Source organism: Pollicipes pollicipes, unplaced genomic scaffold (assembly GCF_011947565.3).
Source record: "Pollicipes pollicipes isolate AB1234 unplaced genomic scaffold, Ppol_2.1 Scaffold_7261;HRSCAF=8764_pilon_pilon_pilon, whole genome shotgun sequence".
In the NCBI taxonomy this organism is placed as follows: domain Eukaryota; kingdom Metazoa; phylum Arthropoda; class Thecostraca; order Pollicipedomorpha; family Pollicipedidae; genus Pollicipes; species Pollicipes pollicipes.
In genome coordinates, this window is record NW_023597054.1 from 58610539 (window position 1) to 58636045 (window position 25507).

At 54.9% G+C, this 25507-nt stretch overlaps 1 pseudogene; it reads right to left on the bottom strand.

The window, feature by feature from the left end:
* Nucleotides 1–25507, bottom strand: part of LOC119111669 (putative U5 small nuclear ribonucleoprotein 200 kDa helicase) — a 51591-nt pseudogene that overhangs the window by 12271 nt on the left and 13813 nt on the right.

A 25507-nucleotide genomic window follows, 5' to 3' on the forward strand; every position in this document is an offset into this window, starting at 1 on the left:
AGGGGGCCACGCGGACCCCCGAGGAGCGACACTCGGCACGCTCCACAGGGGGCCACGCGGACCCCCGAGGGGCGACACTCAGCACGCTCCACAGGGGGCCACGCGGACCCCCGAGGAGCGACACTCGGCACGCTCCACAGGGGGCCGCGCGGACCCCCGAGGAGCGACACTCGGCACGCTCCACAGGGGGCCGCGCGGACCCCCGAGGGGCGACACTCAGCACGCTCCACAGGGGGCCACGCGGACCCCCGAGGAGCGACACTCGGCACGCTCCACAGGGGGCCGCGCGGACCCTCGAGGAGCGACACTCGGCCTGCCCGCTGGACGACCCCCGGGAGGCGGACCCCACCAGTCCGGTATAGCACGCCACCGCCTGGCGGCCGGGCGCGCCTGGCGAAGCTCCGCGTCAGAGGTCAAACGGCGCCGCACAGCTCGGCCCGAGGCGGGAACGGACGAGGACACGAGCCAGCCCAGACGGGGCAATTATTTACGGACGGAGAGTAGCTTTTCGAACGTGGAGAGTGAAACCAGAAGCCCCGTTATTCCCCTACAAAGCCCCAGCGCTCCCTCGACGACGGGCGCGTCCCCTACTCAAGCTACAAGCCATTTGCAAAAGTACTTTACATCTTAAACATTCGAAGTTCGCAACTTGTACTGCATGAGCAGACAACGAGCGTCAAACGTGTTCCAAACTGAACAAACGGAAAACGACCGCGAAACTTGTTGCCAATGGTATAGCTGGGAACGACGAGAAACACCAGAGCTGGTGGACGCTCGCCCTTAACTAGCGTCGCAACAAGAGCACGACCGACTAACCGGCGGCGTGCCGTATCACCCGGCACCAACACAACGTCCCGTATCACCCGGCAACGACGCAGTGTCCCGTATCACCCGGCACCGACACAACGTCCCGGATCACCCGGCACCGACACAGCGTTCCAGACCACCCTGGATCGGCATAACGTCCCGTATCGCCCGGCACTACCATAACGTCCCGTATTGCCCCGTACCAATACAACGTTCCGGATCACCCGGTACAAACCCAATGTCCCGCATTATCCAGCGCCGACACAATGTCCCGTATCACCCGGCACCGACACAACGTCCCATATCCCAGGCACCGACACAACGTCCCGTATCACCCGGCACCGACACAATGTCCCGCATCACCCGGCATCGACACAACGTCCCGTATCACCCGGCACCGACACAACGCCCCGTATCACCAGGCACCAAAACAACGTCCCGTATCACCCGGCACCGGCACAACATCCCGTATCACCCGGCACCGACACAACGTCCCGTATCACCCGGCACCGACACAACGTCCCGTATCACCCGGCACCGGCACAACATCCCGTATCACCCGGCACCGACACAACGTCGCGTATCACCCTGCACTGACACAACGTCTCGTGTCACCCTGCACCGGCACAACGTTCCAGATCACCCTGGATCGGTACAACGTCCCGTATCGCCCGGCACCACCAAAACGTCCCGTATCGCCCGGTACCAATACAACGTTCCGGATCACCCGGTACAAACCCAATGTCCCGTATCAACCAGCGCCAACACAATGTCCCGTATCACCCGGCACCGACACAATGCCCCGTATCACCCGGCACCGACCAACGTCACGTACCACCCTGCACTGACACAACGTCCCGTATTACCCGGCACCGACACAATGCCCCGTATCACCCGGCACCGACACAACGTCACGTATCACCCTGCACTGACACAACGTCCCGTATTACCCGGCACCGACACAATGCCCCGTGTCACCCGGCACCGACACAACGTCACGTATCACCCTGCACTGACACAACGTCCCGTATTACCCGGCACCGACACAATGTCCCGTATCACCCGGCACCGACACAACGTCACGCATCACCCTGCACTGACACTACGCTTTGATCGGCTTCTCTAAGTAACCACCAGCTTTAATCAGACTCTGTAATGGCACTCGTTGGCGTTATTCAGGGCTTTCCCGGTCAACCGGTTGATCTGTAGGCAGCAAAAACACGTTGTTTATGGTGCTTCTGTGACCGACAGGTGGGGGGCTGCTTCTTCTGTCGTGGAATATAACTGCGGACTATACCGCTTATTAGCGGGGGTCAATCTCATCAAGTTTTCACGGGCAAACTCCCTAACAAGCACAGTGCCTGCCATGCAGAGGTGCTCGGACGCTGGCGCGCGCGCGCGGAACGCGGCGGAGCGCGACGGTGCGCGGCACAAAGACGTCCGCCGACGCACAGCGTTTGTTAGCAAGGTTACCGGGATGAGCGAATGCTGACTGCTGACATGGTTGGGAGAGCCACCCGGTGCAACGCAGATGTCCCCGCCGTGGCGGCCATGGATGATGACGGCGGCGGCGGGCAGCGGTGGCTCTCAGGCGAGTGTTCGCTCCGAGGCGAGTGCCACCTGACGCCCGGTACGCAGAGGGACGACCCTCATCACCAGCGCCACCCCATCACACGGAGACAAGTGCCACCTGACGCCCGGTACGCAGAGGGACGACCCTCATCACCAGCGCCACCCCATCACACGGAGACAAGTGCCACCTGACGCCCGGTACGCAGAGGGACGACCCTCATCACCAGCGCCACCCCATCACACGGAGACAAGTGCCACCTGACGCCCTGGACGCAAACGGACGACCCTCATCACCACCGACAGCCCATCACACGGAGACGAGTGCCACCTGACGCCCAGTACGCAGACGGACGACATCCGCCACCACCACCACACCAAAACACGGGGACAGGTGCCACCTGACACCCAGGACGCAGACGGACGACACCCGCCACCACCACCACGACCATCATATATATGTTATATGTTGTATATGAATGGAAATTAGGTCTATGTATACAGACCGTGGGCACGCGTAGTTTTTAATCGTCAAAACGTTTCAACAATGACGGCAGATAACTGTTTGTGTCCGTAAAAAAGGCAAGGTTTGAGGTTGTTATCCGCTGAATCGCGTACTGATTGTTTTTTTTTACGTTCGTACTAAAAGACTCCAACGTACAGAAAATCAATCCAGTCCGCTGAGAAACGAAACTGGGCCAGTTATTTTTCCATTTCCGTTACATTGCCTTCAGTCTAAGGGCTATGAGCCCCGTCCCCTTGTTACGTATTTGTCGACTCCTTCCATCAAATCTAATATTGAGTAAAGTGTAGGGAGGTCGACTTACTGCTTCTCAAGTCCAATCATTGAGTTATAAGGCGACTGAGGCGGGGAGGGGGGGGGGGGGCTCGAATTATCACGTGCTTGTGCGTTATACCCGCGAAGCTTTCTCCAGATTATTTCCGCGGCCAATGGACTGTGCAGTGCCAGCCGGGAGTACAACGTTGGGACCCTCTGCAACGTACGAGGCTAGGGCTACTGGCTGGCGTGTACCCGTCACCTCCATCGCAACGTTCAAAATAGCTGCCGCATGGCGCCACCAAGATTTCATCTGCGTCCACGTGTGAGAAAACTCGTGCGTTCCATTTCAAGATGGCGAATCGAACAGCTCTGCCAGTGAATCCGTATGTAGTGGAGTTGCGTGGCAGCGCGGTTAGAAAGGTGATGATGATGACGTGTATGATGATACCCTCCTCGCGTAATAAACGAACATCTATGGTAACGTTGCGGGAAATCCCCTGTATGCAATGGGGATGCGAAGTTTCCTAGCAATGCTGATTCGTGAGAAAGTGTGGCACAATCGAGTTTGGTCGCTACAGATGTGTGGATGGTGTGCAAAACAAAAATATGAAATGAAAATTATATAGCTTACATGGCTATAAACCTATTCATCCTCACGCCCTTTTCATTTGCCAACCAACTACATGTTTCGAAGAACTCCACGAGCCGTCTTTAGCGCGCGGTATTAAGGAATTGACAACACAATAGCATTCAGAATTCCCATAAATTCTTTTTCCTGCTCGTACCTGTTCGCCTAAGGTGGCATCATGCCACGCCAGTCACCTCAAATGTTGATGCATGCAGGCATGTTTTTGCAGACAATTCCAAGTTCCGTACCTATGAGGACGAAGGGGTCATAAGACAAAATTGCCTAAGTTTTTAAATCCATTTAGCGAGGAACATTATTCATGTAGATGACAGTAGTAATAGCCCCCTTCCTCGGAGAAAAACCAGGAGAATAAAGATGGCAACATGCCTTTATCGAATCGAAAATCAGAAGCACTTCTGCTCTTCGTTTCGATAAAGGCATCAGTGCTGAAATATCAACACATCTATATATCCACTCTCCTGGTTTTTCTCCGAGGAGTGAGCCTTTTACTACTGTCTGGCCATGAAACAATGATTTTAAGACCTTCACTGTACGAGGCGCCTGCCTATAAATTGTTCGATAGGAAAACGGTGACGTAGGGTCGGGTAGTCCCACTGCCTCGAATTGTGAAATGTCGTCGCGCCCCAAGCCGGGCATACACATGGAGCGCGCGGCTGTGTACGGGGACGAGTCATGCGGTCTGCTCGCTTGGTTGACCTCAGACCTGAGCCGAGACACCATATGGCGCAGGGCAAATCTACAATTACGGCACTTCGAACGCTGCGCGTTTGCCACAAGCGGTCCCATGCAGGTTAGCAGAGCGGGGCGAGCCACTGAGTGAGAATATCGATCTGTGATATTTGAAAGGAATGACTCGGTCTCAAGCGCGTTCGAAATCCCCGCGCGATTTTTGTGTCTGCAAAAGCCTCTCCAATGTGTGAAGCCAGAGAGCTCGGAGTAGCCTATGACAGCCATTCGAGTGAAAGATCTCACTATGGTCCGAGTTATGTGAGCACTGCACGGCGAGGCGGCACACAAATGTGTGCTGCGCGAAGCTGTGCGAAACGCCAATAGCGCAGCCCGAATAACGGCCTCGTCTCAGGTGTCCTTGACCGCTAGCGATGTGTGCAACTGTGGGGCCTCAATCTGGAAAAACTACTCCGCGGCAATGTTTCGGTCCATCTAAGATTGCCACTTTCTGGTATGCTGAAGGTTCTCCCAATGGCCGGTGTCCTGATTAAGGATGGCAGTATCCACGGTGCAAACTCCGCCCGGCGCAGGTGGTAAAGCGCAACCTTAAGGCTTCCAGACGTGGCTGCACATCCGCTGTCGCCGATCATCATGTTAACGGCAGCTGTACCGGGTCCCCAGGGGACGCCGCCCACGCCCCTGACCCGGCCCGGCAGCAGGTCACCGCCGGCTCGGCCAGCCAGCGCTGCCAGCGCTAAGGTCGCTTCCGCGGCCCAGTGCGTAGCGTCTCTGGCTCCATTTTAATGGCTACACATTTGACGTTGTGACATTGCTGGTCGCCGTAGCTTTCGGGCAGGTTCCAGTCCAGGGGATAAAACACTTTCTGGGATCGTAAGTTTGCTTTGAAGTACCTTTACATCAATTCAGCATTATAATCAAGCGTAAATGAAAGGATCATATGAGACGGGCGGCATGTTTATCCCGCGGCATCAAGGATCGCGTGTCGGCGTAAACAGCTCGGTCCGTCAGCTGAATCCATGCCAGCCACGAGGACTGCGCATGCGCGGGCGTTCCATCTGGGCCAGTGGTGCCAGCATCGACCAGATCGCGCCGGTAACCCTCCCGTCATAGCCGCCCTGATCCTGTCGGGCCTGTGCAGCCGCCCTGATCCCCAGTGCCACTTCAAGGCCCTCGCCTCACCGGCCACAGCGTTAACTGTCGGGCCCGTGCAGCCGCCCTGATCCCCAGTGCCACTTCAGGGCCCTCGCCTCATCGGCCACAGCGTCAACTGTCGGGCCCGTGCAGCCGCCCTGATCCCCAGTGCCACTTCAGGGCCCTCGCCTCATCGGCCACAGCGTCAACTGTCGGGCCCGTGCAGACGCCCTGACGCCCAGTGCCGCTTCAGGGCTCTCGCCTCACCGGCCACAGCGTCAACTGTCGGGCCCGTGCAGCCGCCCCGATCCCCAGTGCCACTTCAGGGCCCTCGCCTCACCGGCCGCAGCGTCAACTGTCGGGCCCGTGCAGCCGCCCTGATCACCTCGGCCTTCGGAGCCCGATCCTCACACCGTGCTTCGGTGACCCCGCTACTCCACACGCCTCGGTGGTCCTAGTGCCACACCTTGTACGCGTCGGTCCGCTCCGCAGTACCATGCGGCGGCTGCCCCCTGCCGACGCCAAGTCGGCGATTCCAGCGCGGCGCCGCTTCTGCCCGGCCTGCCTCAGAGGCCTGCTCCTGCGGCGCGCATGATCGGCGCTCTGCCCGGCCTGCCTCAGACGCCTGCTCCTGCGGCGCGCATGATCGGCGCTCTGCCCGGCCTGCCTCAGACGCCTGCTCCTGCGGCGCGCATGATCGGCGCTCAGCTCTGCCCGTCTCAGAGGCCTGCTCCTGCGGCGCGCATGATCGGCGCTCTGCCCGGCCTGCCTCGGAGGCCTGCTCCTGCGGCGCGCATGATCGGCGCTCTGCCCGGCCTGCCTCAGACGCCTGCTCCTGCGGCGCGCATGATCGGCGCTCAGCTCTGCCCGCCTCAGAGGCCTGCTCCTGCGGCGCGCATGATCGGCGCTCTGCCCGGCCTGCCTCGGAGGCCTGCTCCTGCGGCGCGCATGATCGGCGCTCAGCTCTGCCCGCCTCAGAGGCCTGCTCCTGCGGCGCGCATGATCGGCGCTCAGCTCGGCTTCTTGCCTTGCCTGCCAGAGCAGAGCATCACCCCGCTTGCGTCAGGCCCTTGGAAGGTCACCGGCTGTAAGAACGCCGTCGGATAGACCAATCTCCCAGGAAAACACCGGCGGCGCCGGGGCCAACGCAGCCGATAGATGGACCGATGCGCACGTCCAGTAGATTGGGCCATCAGCAAGACATGTACGCCCCCCCCCCCTTCCCTGCCCCGCCCGGACGCGTCCCGGAGATAGGATCGGCACCATTTGGGAAGAATGACTCGCAATCCACATGCCCAGAGGTGGTCGTGCATCCTGACAACCTCCTGCAGGGACAAGACCGATTCCCAAACTCCATATGGCGCCAAATATACATATATATATATATATATATATATATATATATATATGTCTATCTATCTATCTATCTATCTATCTATATCTATATCTATATCTATATATATATATATATATATATATATATATATATATATATATATATATGTATCACTATATATATATATATATATATATATATATATATATATATGTATCACTATATATATATATATATACGTAGGTATATACACATACATAAAATAATGCATATATACATATATATATATATATAAAATGTGTAATCAATTGGGTGTTAGAGCCCACGACATGTTTTTTAAGATCTAGACCAAGCCTCTTGATTGCACAGATCTTTGGGAACAGCGCAAACACTAAACGGAGCTTGTCGCGTAACCCCTGACGCTACCGTCCGATCATGAAACCCCGGGTCAACGGCAGGAATTTCGCAGCGTGCCGCGATGGTGGCACGGTCCGACCTGCCCTCCAGCGTCACGTGACCTTTCGTGCGGCCGCTGTCCCCGGCCGCAGACCATCTCAGCCCACGGCAAATAGCGCGCGCCTGAATCGACTCGAACCCACCCCACACGGGTGGGTGAATCGGAAAGCAATCTCTCCAACCAATTGGGCTATCGGGATGGACACATTTCGGGCCTTTAACAGGTTTCCGAACACTGCGCCTGAATATACACGATCCGCGGAAATTATATCAGTTATGCCCAACAAAGTTCTTGCTGAGCTACACATGCTCGACATGTTTTAAACATTATTCAAGCATTCTTTTTGGCTTAAGATGCACCGTTCGATACTGCTGGAACTCCTGCGACACGTTGCTATCCCACTGCAGCTTGTACAACCAGCTCAAATGTTTTGAGTCATTTACCGCAGTTTTACCTGTGTGAACGGCAAACAGCCTTTGGCATGGGCCTGACGCCCAAGCGGGTCGAAGGCCCTGTCACAATTAGTGAATATTTTCGGAGCACATCAGATACACCACGTCCGGATAACCCCGTCCAATAATTGCACGTTGTTATTTTGCAGCCGATCACGCAGGCCATCCGGCTGTCAGCGCAGGGCGCGGTGCCGCCGACGGCGCGCGCCCGACTGCCTCGTAAATCAGCTCCGAGCGGCACTAATTGCCCGCCATCAGCCGTGCTCACCTAGGGCCGCGCGCCGCGCAGCGCCGCGCCTGGGGCCGGCGGCGGCGGCGGCGGCGGCGCGGGCGCTCGTCTCTCAGCGCGGCCTGACTGACCCCAACATGCGGCTGCTTCGACACCGCACCGCGCGAGTCACGTGTCGCCGTCCGGCAGGCGGCGGCCCGCTCCGAACGCGAGGGTGACGCGTGGAGGGGACGCTGACGGCGGAAGCGCCGCGCACCAGCTCGGGCCGGCGTGAGGGGGGCTCAACGCGGTTCCGGCTCGGCCGCGTGTGCCCGCTGACCTGTTGCAGAAGCGGGCCACGTCGGCCATCTGCTTGTCGTCCAGCTGCAGCAGTTTGTTGCGATCCTCGTCCTCCAGCTCCATGATGTCGAACACGGTGGTCACCTCCTGCCGGTGTCGGAAAGGCGGGTCAGCGCCAAATCGCGACAGGCTCCGAAACTCAGCAGCCGCCGACGGGTCAGACCCCCCCCCCCCCCTATCCCCTCCATCACGCCCGGGCGATGGATCCAATCCCACCACGCCGGCAGACCCGACACCTGGGTCAGCACCTACCGACGACCCCTGCCTCCAGGACTCGAGCACAGGTCACGACAGACCCGACACCTGGATCAGCACCTACCGACGACCCCTGCCTCCAAGAGCCGAGCACAGGTCACGGCAGACCCGACACCTGAGTCAGCACCTACCGACGACCCCTGCCTCCAGAAGCCAAGCACAGGTCCGACACCTATGTCAGACCCTACCGACGACCCCTGCCTCCAGGAGCCGAGCACAGGTCACGACAGACCCGACACCTGGGTCAGCACCTATCGACGACCCCTGCCTCCAGAAGCCAAGCACAGGTCCGACACCCCCGTTCCATGCTAAAGCAATGCCCTCCCGCTTGCTTATAACGCGCCGTGTCTTCCCGCCGCGAGCCCTGCAGCCCCCTCCACCCACGCCTGCACCGGAACGAGCCGGCTCCGCCTGTGGGCCCGACCCTGATGCCCCAGTGACGGCTCCCTTCCGTCCCCGCCGCGCTCCGTGGCCGCCGACGACGCGCCCGGGGGAGCTGCGACCCGGCTCTGCCTGTGGGCCCGACCCTGACGCCCCAGTGACGGCTCCCTTCCGCCCCCGCCGCGCTCCGTGGTCGCCGACGACGCGCCCGGGGGAGTTGCGGCCGCGCCCGCCGCTACTGCCAGGCGGCGCAATCCGGCCGGCTCCGATCAGGCACCTAATCACCGCGTCAGTCCCGGCGGGCCGAACCGCCACCCCCGCGCGCGACGACAGACTGCCGCTGACCACACAGGTACGGGGGCGCGCGGCCGTGTCGATGCAGAGGCCGATGTGGAGGCGGTTGATAAAGGGAGATGACGGGGAACCACATCCGGCTGGCCTTGCACCAGGCGCCATGGGCCGGATCTTCTGACTTTTCGCTATGAAATAATATTCACGGACGGACAGGCGAGGTGGTTTCATCTTAGCCAAAGCTGGGCGAGGTCAATTTCCTTCCCCTCATGCCATTGGAGAGTGCTGTGTGGCAGGCAGTCCCCCCCCCCAATTCTTGTAAAAAAGGCTCCGCAAGCCACATCCAACGGCGCCATTGTTCAGTCACCCGGCAAAACCTGGAACCATTTCGTTTCTGAAAAAACATGCGCGATGAGCGTATCACTAGCCATCACAAGTTCACACGCGCTGCCTCTTATAGTTTTCGTCGTCTTAAAAATGCCGCTTGACGGTGACATACGTCACCTGGCTCAGCGGATGTTTGAAAACAAAATGCGAGTAATGCATTAACAAGCGTCACGAGATAGCTGACAACCCAAGACCGAGAGGAATAGCACTGGTGGACGGAAGCGGAACACTGATACAACAGAAACGTAGTTGCTGGACTACCACCACATCATGCACGAGAGCAATACCTCAGCATGATGCCGCAATCACGAGAGCAGCACACCACGTAAATTGCTTGAAAACAACGCGCCTCTGTTTAATACCTCGCGTCTTGTACAATAACACAACGAATTATCTGCAGCGAACAAGAAAATCTGCGAACCATAAAGCAAGGAAAGGCACAACCAGGAGCACAAAATCAACACTAAAAGCGTTTCAAAGCGTAACAAAGCGTTGCCAGGCTGTTGAGATACGCCAAATAGAAAAAAACTTTCCACGAAATTAGGCTGATGAAACCAGAATGCATCCAGAACCAAAACAGTTTTCTGGGCAGATCCTGGTCACAACACCTTGGATTTTCCATTTCATTTCATGTTATATAAACTTAGCCCCAACTTTAGATTGGACGGATTTCTGGGATCAGCGCGAACACCAAGCAGTGTTTGTAGCGCAAGCCTGATCTCACCATCAGACCTTGGCGATCCGCGTCTACGGCAGAATTTTGTGACAAAAGATTAACTTGCGACAATGGCTCGGCACGTTACGTTCTAGGCTCCTGGTTCTAGTTGGGTTCTAGATCCGGTCAGGTTCGGCTTTGGTTAGGTTCGGCACGCTTCTGCCCTCTGACGTCACATGACCTTTAGCGCGGCGGCTGCCGCCGGCCGCAGGCCATCCCAGTCGGGGGCAGATAGTGAGCGCTTAAGCCGAGACCATCGCACACCGCCACGGGGCACGAATGCAGACGCTTCAACCAACTCGGCTATCTAACGACTGAGCTGTCCGCCGGCTATCTACCGACTGAGCTGTCCGCGAAGAACGCCGGGAGCTAACCGGAAGCTGTCCCTTCTGGTTCGCTCAGTTCGTAGAGCACTGGACTCGTGATCAGGATTCTGGTTCGAATACCAGCCACTCCACAGAGATAATTCGGGTTGTGACGCATGCATGGCTGACAGCCAAACGCCATTCAGTCATCAGCACTCTACACCTGGCGAAGGCTGTCGAGTGAACTGGACGAAACGTTACGCAAGTAACGCTCCAGACGAGAACGGTAGTCCGAACAATGAGTCCCACCGTGGGCTACATCAAGTCCTTCTCAGCACTCCATAACGCCTGACGACAGCTGGAAGGTTCATTGGCCAAAATATGTAACTAGTCCGCGCCCAGCCAGGGGAAGTCGACTTACCCGCCTACGGTTTGTCGAGCACAACTCAAAAGCAGACGCTCGCAGCACTTCCAAATTTTCAGTGCCTATTAATGCACCAATTTGGCATTTTTTGTGCACATTCAAAGTTTTGATCTGCCGAAGTCAGTGCCCTAGGTCAGGTCAGAGGTCAGCTTCTAAACAACTTTGACCACGCATAACTTTTTGTGCGTTGTTTGTCATTGCTCACACTTGCTACAGAAATAGAACATGATAGTACCTACAGTTTGTGTCTCAGATTTTCTAAAGCACGGTCAGTGACCTGAGGTGGGTCGATTTTTGCCATTTTTCGTACCAAATGCACATGTTTACGCACTTTTGTGTAGTTTTGTTCTTTGTATAGGAGAAAAGGAGTACTAACTCGCATGCACAACCATTGTACGACCACAGAGCAAATGAAGTTGGCCTAAGTCACCACCTACCTCTATGGGCGCTTTCTGTAAAACGCATGCTGAGCTCAAAGTAGGCAATGCTATAGGGCAATTTTGGGTGCAAAATTCGAATATTTCAATAAAAAAATTATATCAATCTAATGCATAGTGAGGTCATGGTTTGTCACGTGAAGGCAAGAAAGACCAAGAGGTCATCAAGGTCAATGGCCAATGTTGTCAGGAGCGGAGAGGTTAGATGAACGAGTGAGATGCGTGTAGCCACCTCTACGCCGGGTTTGTCAGGCTGATGACATGTACAAATTTAGGTGGCAACGTGCCTGTTCTCAGTTTGTTGCGAATACACTGCCAAGCGTGGAGGGGACTGTACAATGTAAGAGCTATGCGATCTCGGGCACCTCCAGATGCACAAGACACTATTTCTGACCACCGAAAAAGCACTGCAGTGGTCACTTAGACCCGGCAACATTTCACGTTTTTTCATTCAGAGTTTATGAATTTGACCTAAGTTGACTTCAACTGACCTCTAAGTCCGCCTAAAAAGGTATTTTGGTATTTTTTGCGCCTGGGATGCTCTTCTCCCACAGCTGCACCTCATAAAACAAGCTTAGTCAGAAGCATATTGTAAAAGAAAAAAGTAGCGTTCTTGTAGGCCTATCGTTGACCATTTTTGAATAATGACCTGACCTGATCCTTGTGGGAGGGTAAAAATGGTCGGAATGGACTCCCCAAAGTCTTAACGCTTACTTCTGTGCCCTCAGTATCCGTCTTGACGCCTAAACACAACTCAACTACATCTATCACATCGATCATTTTTTCTTTCATGACCTCTGGTGACCTCATATTTAGCCGAAGATAAAAAATTGGTGTGTTTTCTATATCATTTAACGAGACCCTCACAACCGCATCTTCAGTTTTCTCGTGCGACGTCCAGAAGTTGGAGATCCCAGGGAAGTCAGAAACTCCCCTGGCCAGGCGCGCTTCCCTGACCCCTGGTCAGGCGCGGGCTAACACGCCAGACGAGAACGGCGGTCCGCACAGTTATTCCATCCATCATTTCGACAATTGCTGCGCGTTGGCCACGCCAGTAACTGCGGACTGTATTGACAAGTGAGCGAAGCTACAGCAGCGGAAGACACACAGTTTCCCTTTCATTTTACTAACCGTGATACTGATGAGATATGGCTTGTATACAACACAAGAAAGCATGACCAGTCCATTCACCACCCCACCCTCACAATAGCAGCCAAGCGCATGATGTGGCCGTGTTTACATCAATGACCCACACAACTACACCTCCACGAAATCAGGCCAACCTCTGAAAATTTGAGATGGTATTCTTGAGTTTCTTTCTCAGTGAGATGTTTGCTTAATGTTGTTAAATTTTTGCAACCTGGTTTGCTGATGTGTCAAGTGTGCCATGGGATTTCTGTCACTGAAGCACTTGCTATGAAAATCAAGATATTATTTTTGCAAAACCGCATCATGTTCGGCAGCATAATCCAACTTAAGATGGCTTCACTTGATAAATACCAATATTCATAATTTTTTAACGTTGCGAACTGTAGAAGTCCGTTAAATTTGACCCACAAACCGACCAAATTTCGCGGGTTTTTGCGAATGAGATGTTGGTGGGTGGAAAAGTTACGTCTCCAGTTCAGAGCATCCAAGTTTTGAGAACAATTTTCCGACATCTGCGGGTTCTTGTGATGAAGTGGCACTGGAATTGGCGGTTCAAGTGGCACGGAATGGGTTGAAGGTATCTTTGGCAGCTACGTAGCCACAACTGTCTGCAGGCCACACCGTCCAACACGTGTGCACACCCAGCGCGTGACGCTCTTTTGGATATGGCAGCACTGGACAGCTGCGTAATAAAGAACGTACATTTTTTATTGCACCGGTCATATCTAATGACAAATCGTTCGCCTCAGCGCACGCTGTCGCGTTTAGTCCAAGAGGAATTCCGAGAAGAGGAGGAAATCCGAGATTAATTTTGTCTGATGCTGGTACTGTGCCTAACTGGGAGCTCCCCGTCTATTGCGCGCACAGCCAGCCCGCCGATCATCCTGCTGCCACGGGCAATGTATTAGCTCACTGCTGTCACGACATCAAACGAAATTACGGGGGGGCTCTCCGCATGCGCGGCGCCAGCCCACCCGCCGTCGCAGGTAGCACGTCGGGCCACTGAAGGTCACTCAACCGCGGAGCATTCGCATTCTGCGAGCGCACATGAGCTAGTGCGTACCAGCACATAGTGATTAAAGCAGAGTGGAGAGCACGAGATTGAGCCACGCGTGCAATATTCCCTGGCTGGAGTTAGATGATTGCGAGGCTTTCGCACCGTGAGCATGGCTGGAGGGGAGTTCCAAGAGTAAGAATGGGATATATCCCGCAACGGGAGCTGAAGTGAGAGAGGAGGAGCGAAAAGCGAGAGAGCGAGACGGAGAGAGAGAGAGAGAGAGAGAGAGAGAGAGAGAGAGAGAGAGAGAGAGAGAGAGAGAGAGAGAGAGAGACAGAGAGACAGAGAGAAAGAGAGACAGAGAGACAGAGAGACAGAGAGACAGAGAGACAGAGAGACAGATAGACAGAGAGACAGAGAGACAGAGAGACAGAGAGACAGAGAGAACAGAGAGACAGAGAGACAGAGGACAGAGAGACAGAGAGACAGAGAGACAACAAGAGACAGAAGGACAGACAGACAGACAGACAGACAGACAGACAAGACAGACAGACAGACAGACGACAGACACAGAGACGACAGACAGACAGACAGACAGACAGACAACAGACAGAGAGAGAAAGACAGACAGACAGACAGACAGACATACAGACAGACAACAGACAGACAGACAGACAGACAGACAGACAGACAGACATACAGACAGACAGACAGACAGACGACAGACAGCGACAGACAGACAGACAGACACAGACAGACAGACAGACAGAAGACAGACAGACAGACAGACAGACAGACAGACGACAGACAGACACAGACAGACAGACAGACAGACAGACAGACATACAGACAGACAACAGACAGACAGACAGACAGACAGACAGACAACAGACAGACAGACAGACAGACAGACAGACAGACAGACAGACAGACGACAGACAGAGACAACAGACAGACAGACAGACAGACAGACAGGGACAGACAAGACAGACAGACAGACAGGACAGAACAGACAGACAGACAGGGAAGACAGACAGACAAGACAGACAGAGACAGACAGACAGACAGACAAGACGACAGAGAAACCGACAGACCAACAAGACCAGTCAGACAGGACAGACAGAACAGGACAGGACAGACAAGACAGACAGACCAGACAGACAGCAGACAGACAGGAGACAGAGACAGAGACAGAGACAGAGACAGAGACAGAGACAGAGACAGAGACAGAGACAGAGACAGAGGACAGAGACAGAGACAGACAGAGAGAGCAGAGAGAGACAGAGAGAATTATGCAAACGGGGACATATTTCATCAAACCAGGCATACTGGAGCCAGCAGCTTATGCAATGGCTCACTTGACTGACGTTTCAGTCTCAGAAACCAACCTCCGTTAGATAATATTTCCACGAGCACTTTACTAAGGATTACTTAACGGTTCCGCTGTCTAGCTGTGTTAGTCAGGGCGCATTCTATATCCCTTCATACAAAAGTCATCAATTCAAAAATATGGCGGAGCTTCACACAAAATGCTTTGTGCGTTTCTTTGCTACTGCAATACTCCAAGCATTTCAGTAGACGGCCAATACCATGCGTCTGGTGAAATAAAAGTTGAGAATCAACGAAACTTGCAGCTCACCGGCCCACGTCGGCGTTATTGCAATTCAGCTACCTCGCGCCACTCCACTACTTGTGATCCAGCACGCCACCCGTTTAAACCCCACACGACACCCCATCGCGCTGGTGCGCCTCCCCGAACGAGCGGCAACCGGCTCTGCGGGGGTCGGGGGGCGCGTGTGCTCGCGCGCCGTCGCTGTCCTCACCTTCTCTTCGCAGCGTTTGATGATCTCGGGTGTGAAGTGCGGCAGCTGCTTCAGGTAGCTGTCCTTGGACCACATCGCCTGCGTGCACATCTGAAGGGGGACGGATACTTAATCGCCGGGAGACAGAGCCGCCTGACACGCTTTCGTGTGCCGATGATCGCACAAATACATTACAGACCACTCACACACAACCTGCATCAGTCAACAACTACAATCCATGAAAAAGCTCCCACCCACCAAGGCTTACAGCATTCACGGCCTTCCCCGCGCTCTGTGACCGGCGTCCTGCCGCCAAATACCCTCACGGCAGCCCGCCTCGGCTCGGCTCGGTCCGGCCCGCGTGCAGGTCCGGCCGCGGCTGCCCCGCCCGGCCCCTGACCTGCGCCAGCTCCATGGAGGCGAGCGCCGGCGAGAGCCAGCCGTTAGAGGAGAGCACGTCGACACAGGCCTGGATCAGGCGCACCACCCGCTGCAGGATCAGCTCCGTGTCCTGCTGCAGCTCTGCCGACAGCTGCATCCGGCTGCAGTGCGCCTGCACAAGCAGGTTGGTCTTCGTGTGTGGGTCGTTGTACCTGTGGCGGCGAGAGGCGGCCGGTGAGCGGTGGCGGTGGCGGTCGGCGGTGGCGGTGCCGTCCGGCGGCCAACCGGCGACGGGAACTCCCCCTCCCTCTCCCGCCAATGACCGGTGGACCGGACGGCGTCGGGGTCAAGCACGGCTGGGGAGAGCCCAGGGCGACGACGGATTCCGATCGGCGACGGGACGCTATGTGCTGTAATGAAGAGCCATCGCACACGCAGGTCGGCATCGAGCGGCCGCATCATGCTCGCCGGCGCCACCGAGCTGAAGGGCAGTTGGGGAGGCATTTTACAGGTGTTCGCGCCGGGGAATGCTTTTGAGCGCACAACACCCAGATGTTCCCTCCCGCCATCAATAATTAGTCGGCGTTGGCGACGGTGACGGGCGGCCGCGCCGCATCGCGTGACCCCTCCGAGCAACAATCTAAATTCATGGCCGGAAGCGTCTCGGTGGCGTCACCCGCCGCTCCGCGGCTGGTCGTGTCAGCCAGGTCGGCCGAGGCAGCCGAGGGCGGCGCCGAGCCGGTCAGGCCTCGGCCAGAAGCCCGGTCGGCGCCGAGGCCGGCAGTGTCAGCCGGATCGGTCGGGGCGGCCGAGGGCGGCTCCGAGGCCGGTCCGGTCTGTCGGGCGAGCCCAGTCGGCTCCGAGGCCGGTCCCGTCTCTGTCGAGCGAGCCCGGTCGGCTCCGAGGCCGGTCCGGTCTCCGTCGAGCGAGCCCGGTCGGCTCCGAGGCCGGTCCGGTCTCCGTCGAGCGAGCCCGGTCGGCTCCGAGGTCGGTCCGGTCTCAGTCGAGCGAGCCCGGTCGGCTCCGAGGCCGGTCCGGTCTCCGTCGAGAGGGCCCGGTCGTCTCAGCGGGCCGGCGCTTTTGAAGCTTTGTCCTCAGCGGTCGGCGACAGCTCTCTGGCCCCAGCGGCAGTCTGAGCACAACACAATAGGCCTTGTGTGGCCACAGAATCCGTCCAGTCTGAATTCCGGACCTGTGAGGGACACTGGACTAGATAAAGTTTGTCCCCAGAGGCTTTTGTGCCACCGCGCGAGACATTCCGTCCGCGGATAAGTTTGTCGGCCGCCAAACGCGTCGATTCGAGAGGAAGGACACGACCGCTGCGAACGCTGCTCAGCCAACCATTCAGCCTGGACAGTGTTCCATCAGGCGCCAGCATCACCTGCGATTTTCCATTTCGGATGCCGTCTGCAGGGCCTGTGCGGGCCATTAGCGCTCGGTCTGCAGCGCCCAGCTCCCGCGCCCACCGGCGCATTAATGGATCGCCTGAGAGGAACGTTTGGCAATTTGAGTGAGCAGGCTTCAACGCTCTCCTACGGCCGGGCAGCGAGGCGGCCGGTTCAAGACATCATTTGGTCTGGTAAGCGGACCACCACACGCTGTCTTGAGCATGTGGCTATGGCAGCCTGTGCGGCAACTTTGTAGCGCAATAATCCGCTAAAACGGAGCCAAGTCGAACTTCCACGATGCGTATACAACACGTTCTCGAACATCGGATATTTCGAAACAAGTGCTCGCTCTGGATAACCCCAAACGATAGTCACGTCCCAGCACAGCGCTCAGAACTTCATGCCGCTCGACCGGTTCGTTGCGTTCATTATGATACCCCCTTTTCCTTGACAACACTGTCAATTAGCCAGCGGCGCTCTTCGACAGGGGTCCCCAACACCGCCCCACTTGTGGTGGTCTAGTTAACAGTTCTGTCTGGTTCTATTCTGGTGCGTTCCTTGTAGTCCCTCTCTCATCTGTTCAAACTCCGGGGCGAAAACGGTAGTGGCGTAAAGTTCACAGCGTCGCGTCATAACACACACTCGGTTTTGTGATGGAAATAACAGGAGCGCACAGAATTATTCCCGACATTTTTCTGGGGGAGCGGAACGGGCCACTGCCAGCATACACAGCACCTCCGCGATGTGATCTCGACCATGCCGTCAAGCCAACACTGCACAGTCCTCCTGCGCAGCACCAAACAGCACTTCAGCGATACTCTGTCCCAAAAGTCGCCCATTTGCGGGTGTGATGGCGCCGGCGGCCAGGGTGGGTGCTGTCGGCGCCGGCCGCGTCACCATCGACCGCATGTGCGACGAGCCGGGGGGGCGCGCCTCGCACGCATCCCCACGAGATTGCTGACATCGCCGTCGAGCATCGACGCGCCGCGCCGTCATAATAGGATTTGGTACCGTATCCGACTTGCAGATTTGTCGTGATGTCGTGCCCGGAGTGCCCGGGCGTGCCGGGGACTCCGCTGCACGGAGCAAGCGCGGCACCACGCGGCCGGCAGCCACGGTGATCTGATGTCAAAGGCACCACTGTCTCGCCCCATTTTCGCACAGGTGAGTTCGCGTTAATTCAATGCGAGGAGCAAATTGGCCCCGGGCATCTACAGATCACCATGTCGACTTTGCCGCTGAAGACATGAAACCAGCCGGCGGAGCGTGAAATTCCATTTGACATAAAAGCGCCTAAATTTGGTCGCCTGCGCGAAAACTTAATGCGGGGAGCGAGTTGCCCCCAGGCATCTCGAGATCACCGTGTCGATTTTGTCGTTGAAGAGCTCAAACCGACCCGGCGGAGCGTGAGCTACCATTTGACATATAAAAGCGCTCGAATTTTGCCACCGGAGCACTCATAACACGACACACTGGAGCACACACGGATTTTTCCGGCATGACACGTGCGTCAGATTTTAGGAGCACGCCAGATGAAAGTGGACGCAAGAGCCCATGTAGAGCATTATGCGATACACAAAGCCGTTTTGTGCCAGCGGTGGATGCAGGGATATATAATTAGGCGCGCGTCTGCCAACTGCCAAGGGCAATTAGGGAATTAGACTTCGGCAATTAACCACAGCATTGCAGCAATTAATTTCACGTCTGGCTTGGGCTGTTCACTCTCTCAGCTCACTCTGCTTTGAGATGATCAAAAATGCTACGCACAACCAGACATAAGAATTATATGAATATTAAAGGATTAAGGGCTTAGTCATAGATTACTCAGGTATGCTCTAAAAAGGGGCAGTGCAAGCTATTAAGACGTATTATTTCAGGGCAAGCAAAGCCACGGTGATTAATAACCTTGTTCATAAGGCTCGTAAAACAACATCTTCTTAGCCAGATGTAGGAATACCACAAAGATAAGGGGTTCATCTCGTTGCCCATGGAGTTCTTCTGTCAAAACGTGCTGGTGCACCCGAATCAGTGCGAGATGAATGCATACCGCCCACTTGTTCATTTCCCCGACGCCGCCCCTGCTACGTCTGGTTTGGCAGACGCCAAAAATACTGAAGTGCCAACTTTTACCTCCTGTCTGCGTTGCCCGACACCATAAGGGTTTGGACTATTTCGGCCTCTGACGTATTACTACTGTCGCTGTACATGGCGCCAGCGCGGTGAGAAGAGAAGAGAAGAGAAGAGAAGAGCAGAGAGGAGGAGAGAAGACAACCATAACCTTATTTCTCGCCGGCCGTACAGTGAAGAAATGTCTGTTCCAGTCGACCACAATCTAATTGCCTAATGTCGTCTATGCACAAGAATTTGGCTATTGGCGTATATAATGTCACCTGCGTGAATTTCATTACTGGAAGCAATCGATAACCTCTGTCAGTAAGATTATCTTGCTGCCTAAATCGCTCAGCATAGCTCACCGCTTACAGCCGAGTACGTCAAAGCAATCTTATGATTTCCGGATCTGCGTCTGGACGGTCCACATACATCACACCTCACCAAGATGTGGCCGGCCAAGATGTGCGTAGAGTTACGCCACAATTCAGTCGAGCATCGGCCGGGCGTAGTTGATAGAGACGCGGACAGAACGTTCGTACCGAAGAAGTGACTTCTCCTAACATGCATCACCCAAAATATCCCTCCAGCAACCTGTGGTTGACGTAGGAAGCACTCGTCTCGACGGGTTGCGTGAAACTGGCGTCTGGACTTGTCACGATTAAAGACGTGAGCTTTTAACGTTAGCTATCTCAAAACGCGGGACAAACAGGACAATCAGTATGATTCCCACAGAAAGACAGGCTCAACGGGTTTCACATTCTCACTATTTCAAAACAACTTATATTTAACGAATCAGCTTCCCCTTCCATATACGGCTCTGAGCTAAGCATATCGCTTAGAAGTACACAGAGTTATCGACATAAGCACGTCATAATTCAAGCCGTACTCAGGGCTATAAAGCGGCCTCCTTGCTCAGTTTCAAAGCGATTAATCTGTGCTGTATTCCGTTCAGACGTCTGGCTGCACACCATTTATCATATATGGCATTAATTGCGACGTCACGCAGTGGCTACGAAATGCGACTCACAATTATACCGCAGCATGTTTATGGCAACAGATTCTGTTCAAGCACGTGCTTGGGTAACACACTGTGTACGTAAGCGCTGCTACTGATCAGACTAGACCAAGATCCACATCTTCCTTTGCAACATCAGTCGACGTCCAGGTCACGTTGGGAGGCCAAGTAGAATTTTCGAACTGACCTCACAGAAGTCTTAAAACCCCTTAAGCCATGAAGCGGTGACTGCAGTGTTAATGGTGACGTACAGGTCATGCAAAATCAAGGTCACGCCAGGCCAGATCATCGAAATTGTCCTACACACCGCTCAAAGAATCAATATCATCATCAAAGACAATCCTAAATGTTGGATCATTCACGGTGACCGACAAGGAAGGTCGCGGAATAACCCTAGATAACCTCACACTACTACTTGAAAGTAAATGGTGGCATGCTCTGAACTGCATCGGCTTCACTATGCGGCTATATGTGAGACTACGAAGGGACGGCGAAACAGCGACTCCCACTTGGTCTGGCCCGACCGGACAGGTCGAACAAAAGGAACGCTACCAAATGTCGCGCGCACACCGCGCCGCTAATCCACCTATGTGGAACGCGGCAGGCCACAAAACGCCGGAGATTTTCAAAGGGTTAAACTCTGGCTACATTTAGACTTTTACCACGGCAGGACACCATGACCTTTTAGATTCAAATTTTGCTGTTCTGCTACTCACACATTCTTCTGTGCACTTGCTTGTAATCCTACAATCTGCAACTGCCTAGATTCCCTTCATGGTCCCACCACTAGTTACCGGAATTTGTTCGGAGGGTCTACACTCTGCCCACGTTGGGCGACAGTGCCCGCACAGGACGAGACCACCCGGCCGGTACTCCCCTACGGGCCCATGGCCGACCCAAAGCACCACCGTTAGATGTTCAGTGCTGCCACAATGCTGTGTACATCGATACCAAACGAATTCTACCGTTAAAACATTTTACATGTCATATCCATATCATGCACAGTATCATACATACATATACATATATACTATATATATATATATATATATATAATATATATATATCATACATATCTTATCATGCACATATGTGATGGCCAACGCGACTTCACACGCACACCTTGCTAGATTCGGCCAAATGCGACGCTATCTCATGGCGTTTCGCTCGCACATTTATGCTGCGTATCCGGTAACTGGATCGTTTTTCTACGAGGGACAGATAACTCGCCTCTGGCTGCTATATGACAGCCGGGCGTGACGCGTACGCGGCTATCTCCCCGACACAACGCGGATATCTCCCGCCCGGCCCGACACCGGACCCGGCGCGCTGACGTCGCCGCCCCACCCCCTCCTGAGTTCAGGCCGCGCACCCCTGGCACGGAGGCCGCCGACCGTGCCTGTCGCATTCACAGTGCGCCACACGCTGGTCTCGCGAGGACGGCCGCTGGCAGCGAACTACGAGCCGGCAGCGAGAAACTTGCCCGCCGCACATCTGGCGCCCCATTCGAAACGAGCTGTGCGCTGGCAAACGCTTCCAACAAAACACATTATTACCTCTGACTTCAAATGCGTACCACGCCGTATGTGCGTCGGCCACGGCGGAAACAGTTTCGGCCGGCGTCCGGTATAACTTCCAGCACTGAGTGCGGCGCTGACGGCGCTGCCGTACAGCCGGGGCCGCATCTGAGCAGGAGATATCCTCATCTCCGGCCTAACCGCCATACGTATCTGAACAGATCTCCTGATCTGCGGCCATTCTGCGATGTGGCCGAGGCGACTGGCAGTCGGCGCAGTGGCGCCGCGGCTTCACCGGCGCTCGACAGCGGCGGCACAGCATGGCAACGGTGACGGCACAGCACGGCGACAGCGACGGCACAGCCCGACACGACACAGCGCGGCCGGAGGCCGAGCAGCCGGACCGAGCTGAAGACGTCGCACACGCCGACGTGCGGCGGAGGCCACGGACGTAGAGGTCAGAGGAGGACACAGCGTGGAGGACACGCTGTCCCCCGCTAGAGCCGCACTTTGCTTTGTGCAGCGTAGTATAGTAGTGCACCGCGCATAGCGTATGCCGAATGACGTACGGCGTACGACGTATGGCGTACGGCATATACATCTGGCGTATGGCGTATGTGGTATGGCGTGCGGCGGACGACGTGCGACGTGCGCGGCGTGGGTTTGTGAGACTCACCTAGGCTTCTGCAGTTTGTTGGGCAGCCGCTGGTGCAGGCTGGCCAGCAGGCTGTCCTCCCCGTGCCGGATCGGCAGCTCCGCGTACTCGGCGCCGACCGCGATGATCTCCATCAGGCCGCGGATCTTCGTCTTGGCGTTTGAGCGACATGGAGAACAGCTCGATGGTGGTGTAGTTGATGTAGTAGTAGGCGGCGATCATGCCCAGGTTCAGCGGCGAGCAGTCCATCTCGTCCTCCACGGTGATGCACTTGCTCTGCTCCAGGTCCGGACAGCGTCTTCTCCACACCCTCTGACAGGTGATCCGACAGGTGTCGGTGTGTTACGCCCTGCAACAAGAGGTCAGGACAGGTCAGGTCATCGTTTAAGTGGTCCAGCACTGTTGACATTTATACACAGAAAATGAGTTTTCTGACTATGCATGACTGGCATATTGCTATCAAGCATTGCGTCTTAGGGTTGTTCCTTCCGTCCCTCAAATCTCACGATAACGTTTACTCACCTACGCTAAACACTGTCATGCAAACCACACATCACCGACCCGAACGTATAGTTTTAATCAAAAAGCCAGCCATAACAATTAGATTCAGTGGCCGCTTCGTTTGCCACCGGCGAAAACTGCGCCCATTGTGAGTGTTTCAGAGAGCAAAAATCGACGACCAGTTAAAAAAAATGCACGGCTGCAGGCCTCACTTCTTTAGGAGTCAAACCACACGTGACCTTACTGGCATGAAAAATGCATACATCATATATGCTAGCTTTCCACGTACTCTAAGAATTCGGCGGGACTTCACAAAACATACACAAGCTAATCGTCCACAAATAACACCAGGTCCCATCCGTAAATATGATTCAAACCTTACACTGGAACACCACAAAAGAACCTTTCAGCATGCACGTATGTGAATGTACAATGACTACAGCGTCATTCGTCTCTACAATAAGTCAGACACCCGACTTGGCGCGGCACGGGCGAGGTGATAACATAGACGAACAGTGTATTGTCGTGATATTAGTGATAACTCCCACGCCAGGGCAGTATGCGGTCAGACGACTTCCGAAACACCAATGGGTCCTATCAAGGCAATGATGAGCGAAGCTGGAATCGAAAGCCTATGGGAAACACGTTCGTTTCTCAAGGCAAAACCAACAACGCATCACCCGTTGCGTTGTTTGATTTGCAATTTACCTAAAACCCACGTTGCTGACAGAGGTGTCAAACGTGGCCAAACGAGACTCGGACTGCTCGAGTATCAACATCCTTACAAAGCCCTCCCACCACATCACAGCATCTCTACCTCTCGACGCCCGCCGTTTCTCTTCGCCCCATCTCACCGCGCCCTTTCTCTCCAGCATCTGACTTATCCAACCAACTCATCACGCAGCAAGACAGGCGCGAGGGAAGGCACTGGCACACCGGGCGCGTTCGGACGTCAAATGATCTCGCCACATCGCCTTCAGACGTCGTTAGACTCCAATCGCGTCTATCCCAAATACATCACCAGGCCAATATGCGTGTCGAGACAGACGGGCATGTTCAATCGCGAACAACATAGCCCAAATACATCAACAGGCCATTATGCGTATCAAGGCAGACGGGCATGTTCAATCGCGAGCAACATAGCCCGAAAACTGGCTGTCCGCGGCCCCACAGCCGGGGTTAAGTGGCTCAGTGCATCGGCCTTAAATGTCTGTGCAATTTGTATGACTTGGTCTATATCGGCTCAGGAAGTTACATCCCAGAGCGGGTCTAAAAATGGCAATGTCTGCCTCCCGCTCGATTATGATAGCCCCATAGACTGGGCGTCGTTCTGCTGGTTATGACGTTTTAAAGTGACGCATTGGCCGACATTTGCAGTTGATTTACCTCACTATATACGTATCACCATTTATTACATTATCATTTCAGTTTCCCAGGCTGTCGTTGTAAACGCCGCGACAGGTCGCTAATCATTAGGTGCCCCAAACCGGCGGATCAAATATTTGCGCTCAAATGCGTGGGGCCAGCTACATGCAGCAACCCGAATATGTGCCGACACAACTGTTCACTCCTTTCTGAGTTAACCCGCGCTGACCTCGTGCCAATGCGACGAGCTGTCGAACTTAAAATTTAGTTCCAAACGTGATATGTAGCTGTTTCGCACCACGTAATTTTAACTTTTCCATGCCTATTAAATGGAGGAGGTGGTGGTGAAACTTGAATCCATCCCACTGCATCATTCCTGGAAAACCTGTGTCTGATGAACAATCTTGCATGAAAATAATTTCAAATTAATTCACCCCCAACCTTAATGGATTGGATTATTTGATGGGGGCGTCCAAAAATTGCGCCACGTATTGAAGAGAAAGGGGGATGGGGTGTTTTAACGAACGCAAAAACAAGAGGAGAGCTTTGGAAAGCATAATGATACGCCCGGACAGGCTGCACATGATGTTACAAGATCTTAAAAAAACAAATGATACCTTAAATCCGGATGCCGTTGGGATCTTCTCATAACAAACGCACCCGTTATTTGTATCTCCTCTCTAGCTCAATCATGGGCCCAACAAACCACTTTTCGGACGTTTTATACTTTACACAGCGTAATCCGGGGGAGCGGGCGTTTCACTAGCGTGACCAGCCCTCAAACAAGGAGATCAGGTTTGCCACAATGCTCAAAAATGCGTAGCGTCATTTATGGACGTCCCCTTTCCAGCAACTGCGCGTGGTTGCGATCATAAGTTTGGGTGATATAAATCCATCAAATACCGCAACGGTCGGGCCCAGCCGGGGTCTAGTCGCTCACGCTGAAAATGTCCTCACCGCTCGGGCGGGTCTGCCAGCCTACACATCTCC